General features: G+C 42.1%; 1 protein-coding gene and 1 pseudogene across 1 annotated transcript in view; one reads left to right on the forward strand and one right to left on the reverse strand.

Annotated features, from left to right (window-relative positions):
- The window catches only part of CDCA7L (cell division cycle associated 7 like), a 231,233-nt gene that overhangs the window by 47,854 nt on the left and 156,862 nt on the right, over positions 1-26,517 (forward strand). The window lies entirely within an intron of this gene.
- On the reverse strand, positions 4,738-21,289 carry LOC143681095 (V-type proton ATPase subunit G 1 pseudogene; annotated as a pseudogene).

The raw sequence follows: 26,517 nt of genomic DNA on the forward strand, positions 1-26,517 counted from the left end.
CTTTTATTTGTCTTTTAAACCCTGGCAGCATGTATGTATTACCTCACAAACAATTCTAAAACTTAGTAGCTTAAAACAGTGATTTATTAATTCCCATGACTCTGTGGGTTGGCTGGGCAGTCATTCTGCAAGGGTTGCCTGAACTCATTCACTCGGCTACATTCAGTTGGTGGGCCAGTTTGGGTCCGTGCATCACTCTGACAGCTGGGCTGGATTGCTGCTTGGTTGGGACTATCAGCAGGGGCACCTTCATTCTCCTTCATCTGACTTTTCATCCTCCAATAGGCTGGAGTGGACTTCTTTATAAGATGGCAAAGTGCTCCAAAGGGGCAAAGGCAGAAGCTGCAAGGTCACCTGAAACCTACACTTCCAAACTTGGACAACATTACTTCCTCTACATTCTACTGGTCAACCCAGTCACAAACCCAGATTCATGAAGTGGAGAAATAGATTTCACCACTTGATTGAAGATGTGCAAAATAGTCCAACCATATTTTCCAATACTGAACTATATAATTGTCCTAAAATTTAGCCCCAACTGCTAGCTATGCAGGCTAGGAAGAAGGCACTTTCCTCAAGACACGTCACTAGCATCTTCTAGAAAATTGTACTAATTTCACTGACCTATAGGAACTGATGGGAATGGCATCTCCTGGAGTCATGCAAAGCACACCTACTAGAAAAATGATAAAAAACCTCTACAACTAACACGACAACTTCGGACACCAATTACAAAATTCTGCAGCAACTCAATTCATTTCTACAGGGCAGAGCCCACAGGATAAGGGTGTTCTCTTTACCACAGTGTCCTTCAGATACCCGTTGCAAGTTTGAAGACCCAGGGAGGGTCTCAGATGCAAGTTTCCATGTCCTCTGCACGTGGAGTCAGAATATGTCACCCTCCCAGCACAGCAGAGTTGTGTTTTCTCAATCTTGGTAGCTCTTTGGAGCTTCAAGTGTCCTGAGTTTACATGGGGTCTCATTACATAGGCATGGTGGATAGAATCAGTGTCCATGTGGTTGAGTTCAATCTGCAGCATCCCCTGCCCAGAGGCTGGAGAGGTGGGCTGATAGGACATGGCTCAGAGCCCAACCCCTTAATCACATGGCTGGACTTTCTGGTGGAGCCAGCCCCTCATCCTGACATCTTAGCCCACCATGAAGGACAAAAGACACTCCCATCATGGGAAATTCCAGAGATTCAAGGGTTGCTTCCTCTGGCACTAATGAAAAAGACCAGCCAATTTTTCACTATTCTGTACTTTCATAACTGTAAATGGTTGTCCTGCCCAATTTCCTATTGATAGACACTGTATTAAAAATAAAAAGGACTGGAAGATCAGTAGACACTTGGAGATGTCAACCAGGTTAAGGTGGGTTAGAAACCAAAACTATTAGGCTCAAGTATTTATGATGACAGTAGATTGTAGTTGTCAGGAGTTCAGACTCCGAGACCAACTGTCTGAAATGAAATCCTGGCTCCATTTTCACAAGCTGTGTGACCTTTGACAAAATACTGAAATTCTCTGTGTTTGTTTCCTGATCTGTAAGATGGGGATAATAATGATAATTTCCACACTGACTTGTGCTATGGATTGAGCACTGTAAAACACTTAGATAGTGGCTGGCATCTAGTAAGAGCTGTCTAAGTATTCACTGTTGTCATCACCATCACTGTCATCAGCATTTCTGGTAAAAGGGTGAAGCCATCTAAAGAGAGGTGATGGAGATTTTTGGTAAAGGAGGGTGGTGATGGTGGCACAACAATGTGAATGCAACTGGCACCACTGGTTATATATTTGAATGCTGCTAAAAGAGGAAATTTTAGGCTATATATATGTTACTAAAATAAAAAAAATATATTGCCATACATCACAAACAGTGAACCTTAATGTAAACTATGGACTATAGTTAATACTACAATGATAACAAAGTTGTCATACTAATGCAAGGTGTTAATAATATGGGGATCAGTTGTGAGAACTTAGTATTTTCTACAAAACTACAATTTCTCTAACAAAAAATTTTAAAGGGTGATCTCTTCTAAATGGAATCATTCTAAAAACCAAAATAAAAAATCAGTTTATATCACATCCTGTCTTCATATCCAAGCTAAATGCTTAGGACAGATAGAGGAAAATAAAAAAAATAGTGATTTTGAACATTTCTGAAATGAAAGAATTATAACCAGGCATTTATCTAGGAATCTTCAAATTTTGGAAAACTGGCTCACTTCATTAGGAATTGTCCCATGCTAGCAAGGATAGAACTTAAAGGGGAACAAAAGAAAATGTCCAAGTACTCTGGTTTGAGTATTCTATTAAAATAGCTGAAGTTTGTAAGACCTCTCTGAGAAATCTCTTAGAAATTGAACAACTTAAATGGATATAAGTGAGTTTAACATGGAAATATGTCTAATGCACATGCCTACAAATAAGAAAAACATGAAATTTAGCATAAACATGGTGAAACAAGGGAAAGAGCTATTGGTCATTTCCAGATTCCTTACCTGCAAGCTCTGCCTCATGCATGTGGTTGTGTGAGTGTGCATGCTTCCACTTGGGGAAACTGCAGGAATCCATGATTTTACAAGCACCCCGGGGGATTCTTGTGATTAAACTCGATTACAATATACTGCTCCCACGCAGACGTAGTCTGTGGGCCCGTAGCATTAGCATTCCCTGAGAGATCATTAAAATGCAGAATCTCTGGCCCCATTCTGGACTTCCTGAATCAGAATCTGCATTTTAACAAAATCTTCAATTCATTCCTATGCACATTAAATTTTGAAAATAACTAGATGACAGCTTTTGGTCACAATGGCACTGTTGTGCCATTTTCCAAATTATTCTCATGCATTAAATAGTTGCCATTTAAATGACTATGATTATTAGTAGTGTTCTCTCACATAAACACCACCATTTCAACAAACTGCCCTCAAGGGGAAAAATCAAAGGTCCATGTTTGTCACACCTGGTGTTTATGCCTCGAGGTTATTAAGTCTGGAAATGAAGGCTTTAAAATAAAAATTACACATGTAAGACACCGGAATCTCAGTTACTAATTTAGAGATAATAACCACCACCACAGCAATAGCTACTGTTTGACAGTGTCTGGTCTGACAATAGGCTCCACCATGTGCTGCTGTGGTGTATATATATTCTTATGTAACCCTCAAACAGGCCCAGTAGGAAACCACATTATTTTATCATTATATGGTAGTAACTTATATACTTTTGCTTAATGTACAGATAGAAGGACTGTTTTTTTAATTCTTTTTTTTTTTAAATTGTATAATATAACATACATACAAAGCAAAGAAAGAAAAGAGCAAATAGTTTTCAAAGTACTCTTCAACAAGTAGTTACAGGACAGATCCCAGAAATGATCATAGGCCATGATACCATCATCTCAGATTTTTCCTTTTAGCTGCTCCAGAACATTGGAGGCTAGAAGGAATAGTAAATATTTTTTACCATCATTCTTTTCCTTTTTTATGAAGAATAACATATATACTAAAAAAAATAATAATAAATTTCAAAGCACAGTACAACAATTAGTTGTAGAACAGATTTCAGAGTTTAAATGAGTTACAATTCCACAATTTTACTTCTAGGTACTCCAAGATACCGGAGACTAAAGAAAATATCAATATAATGATTTAGCAATCACACTCGTTTGTTAAACCCTACATTCTCTGTGTAACTCCACCATCACCTCTGATCTTTCTATCCCACTCTGTAGGGTATTTGGACTATGGCCATTCTAAATTTTTCATGTTGGCAGGGGCTGTCAATAATATGGGGTAGGGAGATGGATCTAGGTGATGTATTGGAGAGGCTGGGCCTTCTAGGTTTCAGGACTTCCTGTTCTGGGGACCCATCTAGAGGTTGTATGGTTTGGAAAGTTACCCTAGTGCATGGAACCTTTATAGAATCTTATATGTTGCCCTAGGTGTCCTTTAGGATTGGTTGGAATGGTTTGAGTTGGGGGTTGACAAGTTCTGATAGGTATCAAGGTCTAACTAAAGCTTGAGTAAGAGTGACCTTCAGAGTAGTCTCTCGACTCTATTTGAATTCTCTCAGCCACTGATACTTTATTAGTTACATTTCTTTTCCATTCAGGATGGAATTGTTGATCCCATGGTACCAAGGCCAGACTCATCTCTGGGAGTCATCTCCCACGCTGCCAGGCAGACTTTCACCCCTGGATGTCATGTCCCATGTAGTGGTGAGGGCAATGATTTCACTTGCAGAGTTGGGCTTAGAGTGCAGAAAGGACTATTCTAAGGCTGGCTGCTGCCTTACACAGGTTACAAATGACTATTTATTACTTTTTCATAGGTAAAGCCCCTGACCTTTGGGATAGAGTTAGGAAAGTAAAATATTTAATCCCTTTCTTTCCTCAAATAAGTGTTTTTTGGGTACTAGATCTAAGAAAGAAAAAGTCAATATCACCATAAAGTAGCTTGAGCTAAATGACCAAGGAAAACAGACAACATATAACCCTTAAATTTATAAGAAATACAAGGTAAGAAGAGGAAATCTTTGGATAAGCTCTAAGTCTGGACAAAGTAGCTAGGTTTGCTACTCTCCAAAAAGTGAAAGGAACTATCATATAACACAAAGAAATAATTTAATACCTTTCCACAAGAATCTAACTCTAGCTTTGCTAAAGTTTCATATTCCCTGTGAGGACAGCTAAAATTCCAATCACGGAACAGGCACTCCGTCTCCCCTACCCGTTTATGCGGTCGTTTTCCTGGATTTCTGGCCGCACGTGTCACACAGTGGCCAGGAGGTCGTGCAGGACTTCCTCCCTGTTCTGCCGGAAGTCGGTCTGGAGGATGGGCTGCTCCTTCGGTCTCCTTCTCCACCTCAGTGCTACAACCGCCCTGGGGTCCCAGAGCCGCAGCCTCCTTTATCTTGAACATCTTGCCCTCTGCAGGTGGAAATGTTGTTTCAGCCTGAGCTGTTGTGTTGCCTTGGCTTGCTTCAGCCTCTGGTTCTTTCACTTCCCAGCCTCAGACCCTTCTCTGCGGCGCGCTTCTCCCCTGCGGCAGCTGCTGTAGGCCCTGAGACCAACCGGCTGTGGTGCAGCCTTCATGCCCTCTTGTAAATCATCAACACTGGACACCGAACACTTCCAGGTAGTGGGTTTCTCTCTGCTGTATCTCACACATCCTCTCTTCCCAGCTGAGTTCAATACGTACCGAGAGCTGGCCGTATTTGTTCCCAAACCTGTTTATAACAGTTGTTGCTGTTGTAATTAAATTATGATGCAGAGTAGTGGAAAATGAGTGTGGGAATAAAGAGAGTTGTGGTTTTTGTGAAACTGAAAGCTAAATGCTCTGAGAAGGCAATAAAGATGAGTTTGCTAAAAAAAAAAAATTGCTGTTAAATGAATGTAGTTGAGACAAGTATGAGAAATTAGGGGAAATAATCATAATCCAGAAGTCCTTAAATATTCAGTTTGCTTTTGTAGCAAGCAAGCTCCTAGCAGCAAGCACCCTCCTTCCCCACCCCCAATTGGTGTTTTGTAACCCTTCCTGGTTCTGGCCACCAGCCAGCAGCCAATCACCTCCCACCACAGCAGCCAATCACCTCCCTCAAGTGTAGCCAGTTACCATATTAGGAATGCTGCCAGCAGCCAATCACCTCCCTGAGTGTAACCAATTGCCATATTAGGAAAATGCTACCTGCCAATCTGTCTGTAAATACCTTATATTAGCTGCGGACTGGGGCTCAGACTTTCAGAGGCTACTGGCTGAGCCCTATGGCCATAGACTAATAAAACCTACTTCCAGAAACTTGGGAGCCTCACCCTGGTTCATTCTTTTTCACATAACGTTCCCAGAGGCTTGTAGCCTCATTCCTGGTTTCACACTACACTTTGACCATGCATTAATTTGTCCCTCCACTTTGAGGAAACCAAGTTGACAACTATACAGGAAGCACTGTGGGTATGTTTTATGTAAAAAAATAAGTTGAGAAATTCTAATCAGAGGGCCTGTTTTCAAAGAAGAGGACTTGACCCTTAATCAAAAAATCAGATTGGCAAATGAATGTATACTTTACATTGAAATAAAATGTTTAAGGTAAGTATAACTTTTAAAAAATGTTTCTCCACTTTGACTGTTTTGATCAAGTAACAAATATTGGTCCCTCTGATAAGAGTTTCTACTGCATATAAAATGCCGACACCATCTATAGGGTGAGCTTTTATAGAAACAGAGGCCACCAGGAACTTAAATCTAGATTTTTACAGAGCCCTGGAGATAGTATCCTCTGATTGCAGCTCTGCCTTTAACAAGGAGCTTGGATCTAAGCAACTTTTTCTCGTTCTCTATCCACTCATTTGTCCTAGAAAATGATAATTTTAAAGCAGCTTAACTACATTAAAAAAAGATGTGACACACAGTGAAAGTTGCTTTAACAAAACAAGTAAAAAAAAAATTTACAATTTCTTGCACCAACCTGATCACAAGAGATGTCATCGTTTGATTTCACTTAGGGTTTTCTGCTGGCATGTCAATGTGGGGAGTCTAGAGACTCCCTATAATACACTCTTGCTGCCTTCCTTGCTTTCAATTAAAAAAAAGTATATGTGTAAGTGTATACATATATATACACATACGCATGTGCATATGTATACTAAATAAATAAATATGTGTGTATACTATTTGTTCACGTGAAAGCATAAAGTGCAATTAAATCTCATCAGTCAACATTCCCTGAGTTTTATGCATCATGCCACATTACATTACACCTGACTGAACTGAAGGACTGATGGGGCTTACCTGATATCCCAATGATTAATCCATTTGGCTAAATTTGGAAAAGCTTGGGGAAAATATTGCAACTGAGCAAATCTAAAGCTCAAGCACTTCGAAAGGAAATGCCCTCATGTTTGTTAAAGAAAGTGAGGAAAACATTTTATTTTCTTTTATAAAAAATATATATAGCACAAACTGTACTCCTATTGCTCTGTAAGATTGTCATTTAATTTTAAAAATCGGGAGAGTACATGCAAGAGTCCAGATTTCTGGCTTTTTTCTTGAACTCAGCAGGGCTGACGAGCATTGGCTGGAGCTGAGCAATACCTGCCCATTTAGGCAGAATATGTGCTCTTCCCCAGCCAGTTTCCCACACATTACCTGTGTCTTTGCTGTAGATATTTGAGTTTGTAACACTCTGATTTGAGAAAGTAACAATATTACATTAGTCATTGAAACAAAATTCCTGTCCAAATTTCCCATTCATTCAGTTAAATGTTCTTTAGTTTCCTTCCAATATACTCCTATCAACAAAAGTTCCACCTGTATTAGCCATTTACCAACCTCTGTATCTATGTCCTAATTGCTATATATGTATTTTTTGCATGGGCAGGCACCGGAAATGAACCCCTAATTGCTATTTATATTCATCTATTTAGCTTGTTACATTGCCCCTTGCTTCCTAATCTATCATGAGGGTTTGGGTTTTTTTTTCCATTTCGTTTTTATTTAATTGTATTCTCTTCATGTTTTGGGAGTATGACATTCCATACTAGGGGTTAGCAAACTTTTTTTTTATAAAGGGACAGATAGTAATATTTTTGGCTTTGCAGATCATACTGTCTCTATCCAACTACTTATTTCTGCTGTTAGACGAAAGCAGCCAGAGACCAATACCTACATGAATGAACATGTTGGCATTCTAAAACACTTTATTTACAGAAACCATGGGTTGGATTCGACCTGTATATTGTATTTTGCTAACCTGTGTTCTAAACTATTTTGATCCCTTTTGACTTTTTTCTTTAGGTTGATTTCTTTCTTTCCATCTCTTCTTGCTATTGAAATTGATTTATCCCTGGGAGGCTAAATCGAACATGGGCTATGAAAAGTGAAATGTGGTTGAGAAAAGAGATAAGACAAAATTGCTTTACTATGGCTAAGAGATTAAAATGGAATCTGGAAGCCATTCAGGAAGTTACTCTTATGCCCTTTCCACCAGATACCACATACTGCCAAGGTATGCAAAACCAAAAGCTACAGTGTTTCCATGGACTTCTGGACTCAGTGAACCAACTACATGATTAAGAAACAAGTGAACTGTCTTAGATAAAGGACATTTGGAATGCCCCCAAATAGCCACCAGCCATAATTCTTTACAAGTTATGTAATCTTCTTCTTTTACTTAAAAATCCCTTGCTTGGAAGCCCCAAATCAGGACACAATTTGGGTTGTTTCTTGAATCTGTGTGCTCCAAATTCTAATTCTAAGACCCTCAAATAACCTCTTTTGTTGCCTTGCTGCTCAGTTTGTTATTTCTCTAGCCACATGGTTTTTCAATTGCCTTCATATCTTAGTATGCACAAGGTGTACTAGCCTTGGAGAAGAGTTGAAGTAAACTGTTCATTAACCCAACCAGCCTAGCACTCCCATTCAAGGAAGCTGCATATAATTCCTGAAAGACAAAGGAATATTTCAAATGAAATGTAAGGGTCGCATCAAAATCAGCAACATCCAGATGCTCACGCTACTGCCCCATCATAACCATCCAGTTTAACGGGGATTGCTGCTGCCTTCTAAAAGCTCAGCCTTTAAATCAATGTTATTGGCACATATTAAATGAAAACCGATCAGCAAATTAGCTGTACAAAGTAGCAAGACAAATCTCAAATCTTAGCATAAACTGCAAGGCAAAATCTTTTAATCTGGTGGGATTGCTGGGGTTGGAAGAAGGAATCATCTCATTTCCTAGAAACCCAAGGTGCTTCTCAAATTTGAGGAGCGGCTCAGATGAGCTTAGACTCTTTTTCAGTTCCTAGGCAGAAATGCCGCGCCCTCAGCAAGGAGGGAAGGAAGGGGGTCCATTGCAGGCACAGCTGAGAGCACAGTTTCCTCCTTGGTGAACGGTCCCGCAGCCTGACACTGTGTGCGGCTCTGCACACAACCGGCTACACCCCCCAGGCTTCCTCCACTCCGTGTTTACACTCCACTCACACAGCCTTCGGGGATCAGCACAAACAGTGTCACCGCGACATTTGCTGTTGTTTTCATGGAAAGGATGTGTTGACGGGAACCACCTAGCTGTGAATGTAAACATGATGCTGACAGCAGCGAGTGCAGACGGGTGAGCAGGTACCGCCACTTACCACCAGCAGATGTTTAACCTTGACATGAATAGTAATTAACCAGAACCACAGAAACCAGTGCCTCCCCAGGAGCCAATTAATAATTTGGTGGGGGAGATGTGATATGCAAATTTCCCCACAAGCCGCTTCAGAGTGGCGCTTCCAGCCTACGCCCAGTGGACTGAGCCGCGGAAGCATTTGTAACAAAGCCCTGTGGGGCGGGAATGAAGGAATTCTAATTAGGCAAATTAAGTGAGTGCTGCATGTACATCACTTAATTCCTGGTCATAAGATCTGCAACGACTGGTACCACCTTCACTGCATCCGAAGGATTCCTAATGACAGCAGCACTTCCCCACCTCTCCTCCCTCCCTTCCCTTTTGTCCCCACCCCCATCAGGAGCCTTTGTCCCCACTTCATGCTCCTTAAGTTACTTCATCCCAGTTCATTTACTCTTTACGCCTCTGTATTAATACACATACTCCATGCAGTCTTCTGATTTTAAAAGGGGGAAAAATCCCTTAGTCTCTTTTAAATGATGTCATTAAATCGAACGTATCTAGCATATATTGCTCTTTCTGAGCACAACAGTGATAACATCCATTTCCTCTCTTTCCTCTCCCACTGAGGCAAAGAAAATAAAATAGGGCTTCTGTGAAAGAATGGTAGGCAGAAGTTGGGGGCTTCCCCACAGAGTAAATTGTTTGGGGAAGGCACATGATTCAATATAATTGTCCCAAGTTAGGTACCCCTACTGTGGATTTGTGTGGGACTGAGTCATCCTACTAAGAAAAAAGCCTCACAGGAAATGTAGTTAAATGATCAGCCTCTCAGTTCTTGCTGCTCAGCCAGATGACGTGGTGTTAACCCGCCCTAAGGCTGCAGCCATGCCACTATAAATGTCTAAATTTATAGTCTAAAATTTTGTGGGAGAAGAACAAGATAATTTCTTTTACTGTATAGCACCTCAACAAGAAAAGAATAAATAAAAGCAAAGTTTAGGCCTCCACTATAATTTTGTCTAATGGTTCCTTCATCTTTGAGTGAAGGTCCAGGATGCTGCATCTTCATTCACAGACCCGTTTTAGTTTTCCACAGAAACTACTGTCCGTTATTTTTTTTAACTTCAGTAAAAGGGGAAAAAAAAATCCCTTAGCCTCTTTTAAATGATGTTATTAAATCGCACATATCTAGCCACTAAAGAATTGTAGGTTTTCTGAGCAAGAGGGCCAACTGGGCAGAGCAGAGGTGAACTGGGGAGCTCTCACCTGCAGGACAGCAGTGTTTTCCTGGTTTGAATATGTTGTGTACCCCAGAAAAGCCAGGTTCTTTATTCCTTGTTCAATATTTCTGGGTGGGATCTTCTTGATTGTTTCCATGGAGATGTGAGCCACCCAGTTGTGGGTGGTAACTTTTGATTAGATGGTTTCCATGGAGATGTGTCTCCACCCATCCAAGGTGGGGTTGCTTACTGGAGCCCTTTAAGATGGAACCATTTTGGAAGCTGCTTTAAAGCTGAGAGAGCCACACAGCCAGAGATCTTTGGAGATGCAAAAGGAGAACACCCCTGGGGAATCCTTATGAGATGAGAAGCAAGAGAGAAAGCTAGAAGATGCCATGTGCCTTTCCTGCTGACAGAAGTGGTCTAGATCCATCCACCTTTCTTGAATCAAGTTATCTTTCCCCGGATGCCTTAATTTGGACATTTTCATGGCCTTACAACTGTAAACTTGCAACTTCATAAACTCCCCTTTTTAAAAGCCATGCCGTTTCTGGTATATTGCATTCTGGCAGTTTTAGCAAACTAAAACAGGGCATTGGGTCAGAGCCCTCAAGAAGGGTGGGGATGGGCACTGGGCGAGGACACTGAGCACCATACGTGGGTGCTTTAGGCTGTGGCTCAGCTTTTCCTCTTCTGTTCTCCGTGGCTTGAGGCAGCGTGCTATGGGTTGACTCATGTTCCCCCAAAACGTATGTTCAAGTCCTAACCCCTGGCCCTCCGAATGTGATCTTATTTGGAAATAGAGTCTTTGGGATGTGATTAGTTATGATTAGGCCAAACTGATGTAGGTTGCACCTAATCAGAGACACACAGACCGGAGGAAGAAAGCAACGTGACAACAGAGGCAGAGAGTTATGCTGCCCTAAGCCAAGGAAGCCAAGGATTGCCGGCAGACCACCAGAAGCTGGTAAGAAGCACGGTAGGATTCTGCCCTATGTGTTCAGAGCCCAGGGACACCGCGATTTCAGACTTCTTACCTCCAGACGGGTGAGAGAATGCATTTCTGTTGTCTTAAGCTATCAAGTTTGTGATCCTTTGTTACAGCCGTCCTAGGAAAGTAAGGCACACAAGGTTGTATGGACCATGAGAGAAGAACATCATTTTCGATGCTCATGGCAGAACGGATGCTTGTTCAAAAGTCAAAGCCCTCAATCCAGCAAGAAGCCCAGGATCAATTAAGGACGCTTATGATGGCTAAGCAGCTCACCGGGAAATGGAATTCCTTTTTCTTCTTAAGCCTCACCATGCTTCCCATGTGTGTCACTCACTCTGTTCATCGCCTTGCTTTAGCTGCTGTTGTCTCTATGACATAGTAAGAGCTTCAGAAGCAGACGCTGGGCTTTTCTTCCTTTCCGTCTATATCCATAGTTCTAGGGCTAGTTTCAGTGTGAAGCCCGACTAGCGTGGAGGCGGGGAAAGCACTCCTCAAATTGAGTACAACAAAGGAAAGTGGAACCCTATGGAATTTTAGGAGTCAAGAAACTAGAGCTCCATTCCTGGATCTTTGTGTGACCCATGTGGCTTCTGCCAGCGTAATTAGTAATTGCAACCAGCCTCTTCCCTGGGTAAAAGGAAAGTCATGTTCTGACCTCAAATGAAGAAGGAAGGGATATACATTTTGATTGTTGGGTTAGATTTACATCCTGAGGTCAGTCAGAAAAGTCAGTCATCCTGAGGCCACACCACCAGGTGGGGTTCACAAATCCTTCCAGAGGAAGGTCTTGGGTTATACTTGGATTCTAGAGTTTTAATCTTCTGAGCACTTCTGAGCATCACGGCTAAGTGGTGTTCATTTACTGTTAAAGGAACGTGTAAAAATCGCACAGGTTCTTGAAAATTGTTATGGATTTTTTAGAATAAACTTTGTATTTTGTAATATTGTTAGATTTACAGAAACGTTATAAAGATATTGCAGAGAGTTCCTGTGGACCCCTCACTCAGTTCCGGTTTTCCCTGATGTTATCCTCTTTCCTTACTGTGGTAGAGTTGTCAAAACCTGTACAACAGTGAGCATTACTATCAACTAGACTCCAGACTTGATTGACATTTCACCCTGTTTTTACATGAATGCACTTTTTCTGCTTTGGGATCTAATCCAGGATAGCCCATTATACTTAGGTGCCTTATTTTTAAGACTTTTCTGCAATGTTCTCAAAAACATCTTCTATAAACTCAAGTTTAAACTAAAGCAAATTTTCTATATCATGAAACATAATAAGAAATAAAAGACAAAATGGGAAGTTTGTAGTTCTTCTGCAGGATGAAGTGTAGCCCATCCCTTCGTTTTCTGATCTCTTTATTTACTTTCTACCCCAGCATTAAACATTATTGCAATGTGCTATGCTATATTAGCAGATACTTGGATAAATCAGCAGCAAAAACTTAATTCTACCTTCTCCAGGTAAAGCCCAGAGGCTTTCTGGAAAAGCTGCCAACTTTTGTCTTCACCATTTAAAAATTTATATTCTAAACTGCTCCTTAAAATATCTAGGCAGAATTAGCACTCTAAATGACAGCAAAATTTTAAATGAAAATAGCAAGCAATTTTACCACTTGTTGCAAAATATATGGAGACAAATTTAAATTTTGTATAAAACAGCATTCAGAAGCAGTTTTCCATTTCCAAACTTGCACTTCTACCAAACTTTGGAGGGGATGGGAAGGTGGGATCCCACCGTGTCAAAGTAAGACTAATCTCTACCTCTTTGTGACCTTCTCGGCATGAACTTTGAGAGTAAAATTGTGGATGAGATCTTTAGTCATAGGGAGAGTTTTTAATGTAGTTAAATTAGGGCCTCTTAACTATTAACCAGCTCTAACCTAACAAACACCTGTTTCTGTTCTCAAATACCCCCGTTCTTATTTTTTCTTCTTTCATTCATCTAACAAATTCCTACTTTGGCTAAAACAAGACTTATGGTGTTGCAAGATTTAAACTTTTCCCTCCTTTTTGATAGTAACAACCATTCTCAAGTTCAGAAAACTAATAAGAAACAAAGGACAATATGATTTATAATTCTAAAGGTACTGACAATGGGATGAGAACATCTTAAATTTGCCACACTGCACACTTAGTCTGATAATATCATTTCTTAAGACTTGGCTCCAAAGTGTCCCAAGTGAGTCTCATGAAAAACAAAATCAAGTTAACAGTTTCATAGTTTTTTTAATTTAGTGAATCCTAAAGTTTACCTAAATACTGTAGTGAGAAAATCAGTTAAAAGCTGCGTTAAAAGCTGTGCAATTCTCCCGGTCTGTAATCTGGGCTCCTCTGTCCAGGAGGAATGAAACCAAATGAATGAAACAAGATTAACCCTCATTAAACATAGAAAGAAAAAATGATGTTCTTGGTGATACGATCTCTTTGAAAGAGGCAGTTAATAGAAAATCTATAGCTTTTCTCTTTTGAAAGCAAACAAAAATTTTGCACCAAATTATTACCCCTTATCCTAAATGATAGCATCATTTTGTGCAGCGTAAAAATATGTATGTGTTTGTGCATATAAATACAAGCATACATATGTACATATACATAGACATACACACGTGTACATGCTTAATACAGATATAAAACAGGATTGAAGGCTCTGGTTAGTATCCAACTTCAGGCCTTCGTTGCCAGTTATCCGGACACCCTCAATGGCTTCCTGAGTGGTTTCTCCTCCAACTAAACTCCTTCCAGAATTAAGTGTCAGCAAGCACTTGCCTGGGAGATGGCCTGGGGCTCCTGCCATGTGCCAGGTATCACAGGCACGTGGTATTGTGGGCACCTTCCCCAAGGGCACTGGAAGTCACCCTGGACAGAGGCAGGACTTGGGATGGAGGATGGTTACCTCAGTCTGCCCTCAACACGGGGGCGTGACTGGGCAGAACTGATTACTATAAATCTTAGATGAGAAATTGTATATGAGCCTGAAAATTATGCTGTGCAGTCAGGAATCGAGGGAGATCTGAAATAATAGGCAGTCTGTGCAGGAGGAAGACCAGAGAAGGAGTATCCTCTGAAGAGAGCCAACTTTCAATAGGACTAGAAAGTGGAAGGAGGGTCCACCCTCCTGGAAACCAAGATCTTTCTCTGATTCAACTTTGTATGCTACCTGAATCCTTTCGTGGAATGTGGTGCTAGAAAAATAAATGTGTAACAATATCTGTATCTATAGATAGTTGCTTTTCAAGGTATACCTTCCACATTCCATTGTACATCATAGGTGCTTAATAGATGGCCTCAGAACAAAAGAAAAGAGGTGGAATTTCCTCACTGGCAGGAATGATAATCAGATTCAGAAATTAGTTGATTTAGAGAAAATACAGCAAGTGATATTCTTGTCCATATGACTCTGTGGCCTGAGATTCAGTGGTTTGGGGGCTGCTGAGATGAAATGTTCTAGGAAGGCCCAATCCTAACAGGTATATTGGGTTGACATGAGCGGCTCTGAGTGCCCCCCATCACCAGTGCCCAAGCAACCCCGATCCTAGGGGGCACCTACAAGTTTTTTTTTTTTGTTTTGTTTTTTGTTTTTGGCTATTAAAAAGGGGAATTTAATGAGTGGCTAGTTTATAGTTCTAAGACCGAGAAAATGTCTCAATTAAAACAAGTCTATAGAAATGTCCAATCAAAGGCATCCAGGGAAAGATACCTTGGTTCAAGAAGGCCGATGAAGTTCAGGGTTTCTCTCTCAAGTGGGAAGGCACATGGCGAACACAGTCAGGGCTTCTCTCTCATCTGGAAGGGCACGTGGCGAACACAGTGTCATCTGCTAGCTTTCTCTCCTGGCTTGCAGTTTCATGAAGTTCCCCGGGAGGCGTTTTCCTTCTTCATCTCCAAAGGTCACTGGCTGGTGGACTCTCTGCTTTGTGGTGCTGCAGCATTTTCTGCTCTCTCTGAATCTCTCATTCTCCAAAATATTTCCTCTTTTATAGGATTCCAATAAACCAATCAAGACCCACCCAAATGGGTGGAGCCATATCGTCCTTAATCCAGTTTAACAACCACTCTTGACTAAATCACATCATCCAGGGAGATGATCTGATTACAGTTTCAAACATGCAGTATTGACTAGAGATTATTCTACCTTTATGAAATGATATTTTGAGAAAACATGGCTTTTCTAGGGGCATACTTCCTTTCAAACCAGGACATTCCACCCTCTGGCCCCTAAAAAAGACATGTTTTTTCCCATATACAAAATACACTAATTTCATAACAATATCAGAAACCTTAAACCTTTCAGTAGCAATACAATGAAGTACAAAATTAGAGACAGTATAAAATCTCATCAAGTCAGTTACAGGCATGGTCTGTCCTAAGGCAAAATTCTCTCCATTTGCTCTGGACCTTTGAAAACTCATAACAAGTTATTTGCTGCCGACATATAAAGGAGGAATAGTCATGGGATACATATACACATTTCCATAGGGAGGAAGGAACACAGGGATCACCGGACCCAAGCAGTTTTGAAACCCTTCAGGGCAAAGTCCATTAGATTTCAAAGTCTGAGAATCATTTATCCTCGGGGGCCTCTGAAAGCAGCAGTCGCACCCTTTCCAAGGGCCTAAGCAGAGGCCTGCCTCTCTTCAAACGCAACCTTGGGGGATTTTTGGGAAGACCACCTTTTTCTGCGCTCCACCCTCTCCAAGCATCAGGGCTGCACCTGGGCTCTCTGCCATCTCCGGGGCACACGCTCAACCCCTCCATGTGGTGGCAGCCAGGCTCTCCCCAAACCCCAAGGAACGTGCTTCACTCTCTCCAAGGCCTGAGGCGGCATGACTCTTCCACTGCAATAAGGTGGAAGGCCCATCCTCTGCCTTTGGGGCAAACTCACCCTCCCCACGTTCTTGGGTGGGTCCACTCTCCTTGCCTGAGGCTTCTTGACTTCAGACCTCAACCTCCATGGTTTTGCCTCTGAAGTTATTTTTCCTCCAATGTGTCCCTTCTCTGAACTCCCCACTCCAGACTGGCAGCAGCTCTGTTTATACAGGTCCCACAGCACTCATTGGCTTTCTATGCAGTAGCCTTGGATCATGCCCATCAGACATAAGGAGTTTCCACAAATCCTTCCTGGATAACTCCATGTCCGATCCTGACTTTCTCTGAAGTGGCTGACTGGTTCCACATTTGGTTAAATCCTCGCACAGGGCACTGTTCTCTTGGGTCTCTTTCCTGGAAGCCCAGAATTTTCTAGGACATCAATTTCTGGGTTTTTTTGTACCCAAGAGTTTACTTTTCAGCTTATCTCTCTCCTGCCGCATTTCACTATAAGCTGCAAGGAGAAACCAGGCTGCACTTTCCACATTTAATTTGGAGATCTCTTCTGCTAAATATCCAAGTTCATGGTTTTCAAAATCTGCTTTCCAGCCAAAACCACTAGTCAATTTTGCCAGATTATCTGCCATTTTAAAACAAGGCTCGTCTTCCTTCCAGTCTATAATAACACAAGCCGCATTTCTGTCTAAGGCTTTATCAGAAGTGTCTTTAGAGTCCACATTTCTGCCAACAGTCTCTCCAAAGCATACTAGGCCTTCTCTATCAAAGTTCTCACAACTCTTCCAGAATCTTCCCTTTATCCATTTAAAAAGCCATTCCAAAATGTTTGGTAACTGAAAACTGCAGCAGCACCCCACTCTCTGGTACCAAAATCTGTTCTAGTTTGCTAGCTGCTGAAATGCAATATACCAGAAACAGAATGGCTATTAAAAAGGAGAATTTAATGAGTTGCTAGTTTATAATTCTAAGGCTGAGAGAATGTCCCAATTAAAACAAGTCTATAGAAATGTCCAATCAAAGGCATCCAGGAAAAGATACCTTGGTTCAAGAAGCCCGATAAAGTTCAGGGTTTCTCTCTCAAGTGAGAGGGCACATGGTGAACACAGTCAGGGCTTCTCTCTCGGCTGGAAGGGCACGTGGCGAACACGGTGTCATTTGCTAACTTTCTCTCCAGGCTTCCGGTTTCATGAAGTTCCCTGGGAGGCATTTTCCTTCTTCATCTCCAAAGGTCACTGGCTGGTGGACTCTGCTTCGGGATGCTGCAGCATTTTCTGCTCTCTCTGAATCTCCCACCTACAAGTTTTGAGGGCCTGTGCCAGACATTCACAGGTGAGAGATGACTAAGACATAACTCCTGCCCTTCGGAGCTCATGGTCTCGAAGGGGAACATGGATTAAATATATATATTCCCAGTGGTTGCATAGAGAAGTATGTACTGCATTTTCAGTGAGAGCTATGGGGAGGTCAAGGATGTCTCCCAGAAGGGAAAACTTACATGGACTCTTGGAAAATGCATTTGTGCTCACCTGGGTAGAATGGGGAGGGGGAGGGGCACTATATCAGGGAGAGGAATAATGTTGCAAAGACAGAGGAACATAAATTACCAGGCAAGTCCAGAAAACCACAACAAGAAGCTCAGTGTTGGGTGGAGTTCTGGCAAGAAGCAAGGCTTAAAACACAGGAAAGGGCCAGATAATGAGGGGCTTATAACCTATGCAATGTGTGGGTTTTATTCTGAAAGCAGTGGAAAGCCATTAAAAGAGAGGAGAAAAGCAATAAAGCACTAATATTGATTTTAGAAGATGAAGGCAGCAAGGAATCCATGGTCAAGTGTGGCTCTCAGAGATAGACCGTTTTCATGAAAATTATATAACTCTGTAACTAGCAATTTTAGACCCAGGACAAATAGCACTGTGTGCCTTAAAATCAATAGGCGTGCAGGTCAGGAACAAGAGAAGGAGGAACAAGGTCCCAGGCTGGCAGCTCCCAGCTCTTGACCTTGGGTCTTTAGCTGCCAATTGAACAGTCCTCAGGTTGGAGAGACCTTGTCACAAGAGGGGAATGGAGAACAGCAAATGCTCTAGAAGACCTTGATGAGAGACTCACTGGCTCCAATGAAAACTCCTCCTCTGGGAAGCGCTAGCCCAGGAACGGGCCCCCATGCCCAGCCTGTGCTGTGCCCCTGGCCACAGCTGACTGGTAGAAGGGTGGACACCTGACTGCAGCTGAGCCTGGAATGTGGGCATCATCTAAGGAACTTGGACAATGAAAGGTTAGAGCTGAACCTCATCAATGTTGGGGCTCCAGAGAGCAAGTCCATGAACCCCATTCTGCAGGTGAAGGTCCAGAGTCCTGGGAGAAGGGGGTCCCCTGTAGCCCCTAAGATTGTTTTTTCAGCTCCCCATGGATACTGTGAGCTTCCTTAATATGCTTTCAATAAGTCCCCATGTTTGTGAGAGGAAGCAGGGGGTGCCACCAGAGTTGGTTTCAGCTTCCTGCAAACAAAACACAAAATGGTTACAGAGGCTGAGAATGTTGCTAACTCTTTAGTCATTGTTTTAAACTGAGGCCCCCTCTAAATTCAGTGCCTCGGTCCCAGATGGTCCCCTGCTGCTGGAATGGGGCCAGGCCATGCATAGCAATAGCCCTTCCATTGCAGCCCGCCCGCCCGTGACAGACCCTGACCCAGGTTCACTCTTCTGGGACCCTCGGGGATGGATGGGGCTGCAGTCTTTTGAGTCTCCCTCTGACTTAAGTCTGCAAGGGCTGCTATAACAAAATACCAGTAGATTCATTGGAATAAACAAAAGAAACTTCTTGTCTCCCAGTTCTGGAGGCTAGAAGGCCAAAATCAAGGTGAAGGCAGGGCCAGGCTTCCTCTCAAGTGTGTAGGGTTCTGGGGGTGACCTGCAATCCCTGATGTTCCTTGGCTTGTGGCGTAACTCCATCTCTGCCTTGGCCACATGACCATCTTCGTCTCTCTCTGTCTCTCTGTCTCTGTATCAATCATCTGTCTGATTATCTCTGTCTAAATTTCCTCTCCTTAGAAGTGCTCCTATTATATTGGTGTGGACCAGTTTCCTTTGGCTTCACTTTAATAGCAACTTCCAAGATCCTATTAACTAGTGGGCTCACATCCACAGAACCAGGGGTTAGGAAATGAGCATGTCTTCTGGGGGGACACAATTCAATCCATAACACCCTCTTTTATGGACACGAGGATCCCCACACCCTCAGAAAAAGGCAAAGCACCCTTCTGCAACACAGAAAACACCAGCTGTCTGCACAGTACTACAGCTCTCTGTTTATTTATTTTCCTTTCTCAACCCTTTCCACTAAGATTTCACAGGAAATGTCAAGTTACTTTTCTGTCCATTTTCTCTATTTCTGAGACTCAAGCATCAAGGGAAGAGAGAAATGGCACAGGACAGAAGAGAGAAAGAGGAAAAAATCTGAGATGACTTCATAGCTAAACATGCTTTTTCCCTTTGACGCATGGCTTTAACACCCATTATAAAATTCCATGTCCATGAAAAGGCTGGGAAGTGGGGGCTTTAATGTTTTTTTTTTAATTGTGTGGAATTACATTCAAACTGTGACTTTCTGATGAATTCATGTTTAACATGTATTTCTGTGCTATGTAGAACCTAATTAAAATTCTCAATGTTAGTTAATGTATCTTAACATACATTTCTGTAATGTGTAGGGCTGCGTAATTTAGCATAATTATCAAGATGAACCTCATCTAACATTACAAGAAAATTGCAACCTGTCATAAAATAAGAGGGCCCATATGAGATGCCCTATGAGAAAAGCCGAATAATGCAAATATATCGTCACTCCCCAATTCGATGCTGCTTTGGTGATTTGATTAATTATTGTGAAGTGAAACAGCTAACAAAGAAGGATAAATAAAAATAACTTTTTGCATCCAAAAAAGGGTATAAATTTTAACTCTAATGCATGACAGCAAATGTAAGCAAGAATTATAAACAATGGAGCCGGCTGAATGAATTAATATGCATCGGCCTTTGTTGCTAGAAATAGGCCCCTGTATTGTAGTGGTACTTTAGGGTTCCACTCAACTGCAAATTTGGCTTTTCTTTTCCACTTCTCGGAATTCAGCAACTGCGTTCTTGTTAACAAAATGAGGAAACCCTAAGGCAAAGAGGAGCCTGGAAATGTGTGGCATATCCTTGTATGCTATGCCTTTTTTCCTAGTCCCTGCTATTTTGGTAAAGCCTTTCGGGGGTTTGTTTGGTTTGTTTGTTTTTTTTTCCATTTCTCTCAGTTCCTTAATATGGGATAGCTAACTCTGCAAACATTAAAGTTCCACTACAAATTCCTTCTGACGAATTTCTACCATACTCTCACTAGCTCTATTCTCTAGTTTGTTGCTCACTGAAACAAAAGCTATTCTAAACATTTGACTTTTCTTCAAGCCCCCAACCCAGGCTTCTGTCTATGCCGAGCTTAAGATCAGTGCCAAGTTCAGATCCGGTAAGTAGATTCTGTAGAGTGGCAGACCACCTCAGCATCCACCTGTCTGCACAGTGTCCTTTGTTTCCTTCCTCTTTATTGCAGTGCCCTTAATCCCATCCCCTTCTGCTTCCTGAGAGAACTCCCATATACTTAACATCTTCTACACCTTCTTCAAATGCTTTCTCTTTAGTAAATCCTTTTAGTTTCCAAATATGTCACAAAAAATCATTTGGCAAAACAAGCACATACAACAAGAACAACAAAAGCCAACCAACAAACCTACTAAAATAAACCAAAACCACTGGAACGCTACCATTTGGGCTTTCAGTCACTGGAAAGCCAGTCAGGCTCATCCCCTCATGTGGCAGGACAAGCCTACTGGAGTCAATACCTGTGTGCCCAGGTCCAGAGGAGGGTCTACACCTTTCTTTACTGAACTTTCATAGCAAAGCCACTTTCCAAGGGTGTCTAGGCATCCTCTCCCTGAGTCGGTTCTCCATCCTTCCTTTACATCCTTCTCCCTGAATCCGGGCTTCATATTCCAGCACCTTTGAGACCAGAGCATCCTCCTTTTTGCTACTCCTTGGATCCATGCCAGCAACAATCCCCATTTGTCCTGGATTCTCAATATCCTTCACCATGGAGCACCTTAACACAGTCCTCTCATTGCCAATGTCCAATATGGATCACCCCTCATCACGTCACTTTAATACATAATTACATGGAAAGGCCCCATCCCACAAAGCTGGACGATAAGGAGGGATAATGGTAGGTTTACTGGACCTGACTTCTCCCTCCATCTGCCTTTTGGTTTCTCCTTTTCTCCCTAATAAATTTTTCTAAATGGTCTGCAATTCTGTCTCCCATTTCTTCATTATCCAAGACTGATTATGCCCAAACTTACCCTTTACCTCTTTCTTCTGGGACCACTCTCTAGTGTCCTTCTGCGTTCCCCTTTATCTGACTCTGACAGCACCCCTTCCAGTATGCTCTTGGGCTTTGGATCATCCCCTTCCCCATCCCATTAACACTTCAATACCCCGCTATTTCAAAATTTCCCTTCCCTTTTTCCCATCAAAACTTCCACTCTCATTTCCTCAGAGAGGCTGATCTCAGCTAGGCATTTGAATAAAACGAGAGGTTTCTTGTACTCCATGGCACAGAAATGGCTGGGCTGCAAATTCTAGCAGTTCCTATTTAATAGCTTCTGCCTGGTCGGCTAGATTCAGAGGGCTTATGGACTGTGACTTCCCCCAGACTCAAACCAGCTTGTCCTGGAATCATCAGATTCAGACTCTCTCCAAAAGAACAAGGTGCCAACATTTTTCTTTGGCATTCTATTTAGTGGGCATCTGGTCTTAGTAATGCTAAGTACCCAATTTCACCAAGCCAGTCATGTGTCCCCACATCATTCACTAAAGACAGAAATGGAGTAGGGAGCAGTATTTTATAATGTGTGCACATGCACACACACACACATGCACACAAAGCTACTGTGGGAAATTAAACCTTTCAGGGTAGGAGTCTTATTGCAGTAGAGAAAACATGGAAAGGTCATAATGAGATTTTTAAAACATAATGCTTTTTATTTTTCCTAATACAACTGTAAACTGCAAAAGCCACCACCTCTGTAGATGAATTTACTGACTCCACTGTGCCATTAAATCTCCATTAACGTTTTATTCCTAGCAGCAACCTTACTTTTGCTAGGGCACTTGTGACCACTTAATGCTCAGATGATAGCAACACCATGGTTCTTGGGTCAGTAGAGGCATTTGTGATCCTGTTGCCATCATCAACACCACAAACGTCTGGGCGTGCCAACGGTGGGGTACTATTGAGTGGCTTGGGTTACCGAGGGGTGTGAGGTGGAGCTGTCACCCTAAGGGGGTTATAAATACATAAAATAATAAATGCGTATGTAAAATAAGTAAAAGCTCAAAGTATTATAGAAGGGAAGCAAAACCATAAACCAATTTCTGTGAATCAGAGCAGAGGGAAGCAGAGGCAGAAAGGACTTCAGGGCTGAGTATGAAGGGATTGGGACCAACCCTGGTGGGTTTTTAACGTAACTAAAGAAATAAACTGTAGGCCAAAAATGAATTAGGTCGGCAAAGGGGATGTGGCCATGGAGAGTCCAAGAGATAAAGGCTGGCAGGTCCCAGTGGATACTTGCTAGGGAGAGAAACCAGTCTTTGCTGCCCTTCTAGCGTGAGGATGAGGCAGGTGGACAGACCCAATACCCTGATTCTGATTCTTGCTTGACAAGCAACCTTCTGATAACTTGGCCCCCTGTGCTGCTAATATGAATGGAAAAATTGTGCATCCTGTTTCCTTGGAATATTTTTTTATAGCAATTTTTATTGCATTCTAATTTTATACATCAGTCCCTTGTGAACTTTTCAGTGTTAGTCAGCCTCCCTGAGTGAGATCAGTTCTGGACACTGTAAAGATGAGACTCCTCTGATCTTTCAGGCTAAAAGCCGAACTCTATACCTATGGAAGAAACTGTGATCTGTTCCCCCAAATCTATTCTCCCTTCTTCATTTAGTAACAGATTTCCTGAAGTTTAGCTGGACTCATGGCCTCAGAGAAGAGAGACCATACTTTCCAGTCTCCCTTATATTTTGTGGCCATGTATCTAAGTTCTGGTAGAAGAATTACGTGGAGGTGATGTGTGCAGCTTCCCAGGTCATGCCCTTCAAAGGAAAGAATGTGCCATGTGCTCTATCTTTATCCCTTTTTTCCTTCCCACTTGGTGGAATGTGGACCTTGTAGAGATGTAAAGATCCTAAATGATGGTAAACCCAGGAACCTGGGTCCCCAACCCATGGCAGCCCCAAATCAGCCCTGAACTTCTTTATTCTCAATAATTACATGACAAATATTAATGTCAATGCTGTTGAAACTATGATTGTTCAGTTGGGTCTTTGATGCACAACAGAAACTGTATCTAATGAATAGTGTACCATAATAAAATTACTGCTTGGAGGGCAACCATTAAACCTTCCCTAGGCCACACTCTTTCACCCACCATATTGTGGGTCTTTCTACTGCAAACATCTTATGGTATGTCCAGCTAATATACCAGTCAAACAAACAGAGAATAAAATGATGAAAATTGAATACTGATGTGCTAAGGGGAAATATGTAGAAACAAGTTAAAAGGCAAAGACAGTAGCAGTCATCTTACCTAACTCTTGTATTATGTCCAGCATATTAAAGGATTAGCATGCTTAAGCCTTACAATAACCCAGTGTCATAGAGATTATTATCTCTGTTTTTACAAATAGGTAAACCAAGGCACACTGAGTTTAAAAATTTTCTTCAAAGAAAAACAGCTAAAACGTGGTCAAGCCTGGATTCAAATCTAATTCTATCTGAATCCAGACATTATTCTGGCCAAGTCAAGCCCCAAGAATGAGTCAAGTTGACAAAACAGCAATTCTTATACCTTAGACCTCAGCGTACTAGCTGAAGGGGAGACAAGACAAATCTCTTCTTGTTCTTGCCTCACTGCTTGGTCACTTGTAACCTGCCTCTTAAATCCGTCTTACACGGGGAGTCCTCCAGGCACAGAGCCCTTCAAGTCAACACTAGGAAGCAGGAGGTGGTCAAAAAAGTAGAGCATTGTACAGTGAACACCAGGTATATTTTAGTTTGACCTGGTGGTTCTCAAATTTACAGTGTGCATCAGAATTATCTGGAGGGATTATTCAAACCCAGATTGCTGCCCACCCCCCTCACCCCCAACTGGCCCACTAGTTCTGGGTTGGGGCCTAAAATGTTGCATTTATAACAGGTGTTTTGGCAGCCCTAGTAAGTGAAGACACTGTGTTTGAGACTTAGTTATCCCTCTAAATAGCTCTGTGACTTTGGGTTTTCCATGGGCTCTTCCTGAGCTTCCATAAGATTGAAAGACTTCTAGAAAAGCACCAAGGTCCTTTCCAGGGAAAAATGTCCTTACTCCAAGAGAAGGGATGAGAATGAAGTAATGGGGGCATCTGAAAAGGCACAGTTAAGCCAACTCCCACAACAGTCCATGTGGCTCTCTCCCAGCCTGGCCAACTATTTGAAGATTAGAACCAGAACACACCCCACTCCCTCTAACCTCAACTCCAATGACCAAAGCATTCCCTGTATTCCAGAGAACCCAGAGCTCAGTTCTGAAATGCTAATGGCACCCTCGTTTGTAGTTTAAGATTCTTAAGTGAATGCTAACTGGGCTACCACCAGATATATCACGGGTAGGATGTAGGCCTGGTAGAACTGGTCCAGCTTCTGAAGGGGAAAAGCAACAAAAAGAAAAAGCTGACCTTGCTCCTTTGGGAGAGTCCGTTTGATTTGGCCAATCCCTGACCAAGTACAGTGACTTCTGATACTACCTGGAGTCAGGCCAAACTTCCCAGGCTAATGACACAGTCCTGCACGACATTGCCTTCACTTTAGACAACAGATGCCAGTTTGGGGGTTCCCAGGGACACCCTCACTTCTGACCAACTGGCTACAAATTGGGAGGTTCTCACTACCCTCCTCCAGTTGGATAATTTGCTAGAACAACTCACAGAATTCAGGAAGTGCTGTATTATGATTGCAATTTTATTATAGCAAGAAAGGATACAAATTAGTACTAGACAAAAGAGCTGCATAGAGTAAGGGCTGAAGTTGGGGAGGGCCTCAAACAGAAAGCTTCCCTTGTCTCTCTCCACCGAGTCAGGATGCATCACCCTTCCAGCCAGGGTGGATAAGAATACACGAAGAATATTGCCAACCTGGGAAGCTCACCCCAGCTTCCGTGTCCAGAGTTTTCACTGGCATTTCATTACATGGGCATGATTGATTGACCCTTTGGCCACATGATTCAATACAATCTCCAGCCCCGCTCCCCTCTGCCCCCTGGCGGAGTAATGCCACACATGGCCCCAAACTCCAACCCTCTTAGCACGTGGTCTCTCTGGGCAGGCAATCCCCCCTCCCAGAGGCATCTCACCTGGGTCCCTGAGTCCTGTCATTAACATAAGGTACAGTCAGGGGCCATCAGGAATAACAAAGACACCCCTGCCACTCAGGAAATTCCAGTGATTTAGAAGTTAGCCCCCCAGGAGCGGAGGGAGGGGGACAAAGGCCAGCCCTCTCTTTGGATAAAGTTATTTCTTCACCATGTACCTGGTAATCAAGCTTGGAATCAACTAGCCTTGAGCTGCCCTGCAGCACCTGACTGGGACAAACTCATGGCCTTACACTTAAGAAAGACTTAAAAGTAAACTTATTAAATACTTATGTAGGGGAAGAAGAGGAATTGCCCCAAACAGCAAATATTTTAAAAATTTACCAGATCATTCATTAACTCATGGCACAAATAACCACTTGCTTCAATTTAGGACTTCCTGTGGAGTAACTCGGGAATCTGAGCAATCTCTATTTGCAGCCTGGTGTTCAATATTCATTACTTTGATCAGCCCTGATCTTTAAAAAAAAAAAAAAAAAATCTCCTGGAAGATTGTAAATGTTTTTAGCCAAATTACTTTAATTAATGATTATTTTGAAGTGACTCCTATATTTAAAAGGCTGTGGATTTTTAAAATAGCTTTTTTTTAAGCTGCTACATTAGAGTCCTGTTTGTTCATCTGTTGATTCTTAAAATACGTATTGAATACTTAGAATGCCAAGGTTTCCGCATGGCATGATGAAAATAAGCACAAAGAGCCTGTAGCAACCAAAATGCGGAAATTGTTTTTGGCCCATTCTCAAATGAGTGAGTTTGTGAGAGGAGCCCATCATTTCTCCTCTGTTACCCAGCCCTTCTCTCTTCCATGCCCATCAGTTTCTAGGCAGAGAACACTTTGACAGAGTGTTTGAGTGTCAAGTA

The sequence above is a fragment of the Tamandua tetradactyla genome, chromosome 1 (genome assembly GCF_023851605.1).
Source record: "Tamandua tetradactyla isolate mTamTet1 chromosome 1, mTamTet1.pri, whole genome shotgun sequence".
In the NCBI taxonomy this organism is placed as follows: domain Eukaryota; kingdom Metazoa; phylum Chordata; class Mammalia; order Pilosa; family Myrmecophagidae; genus Tamandua; species Tamandua tetradactyla.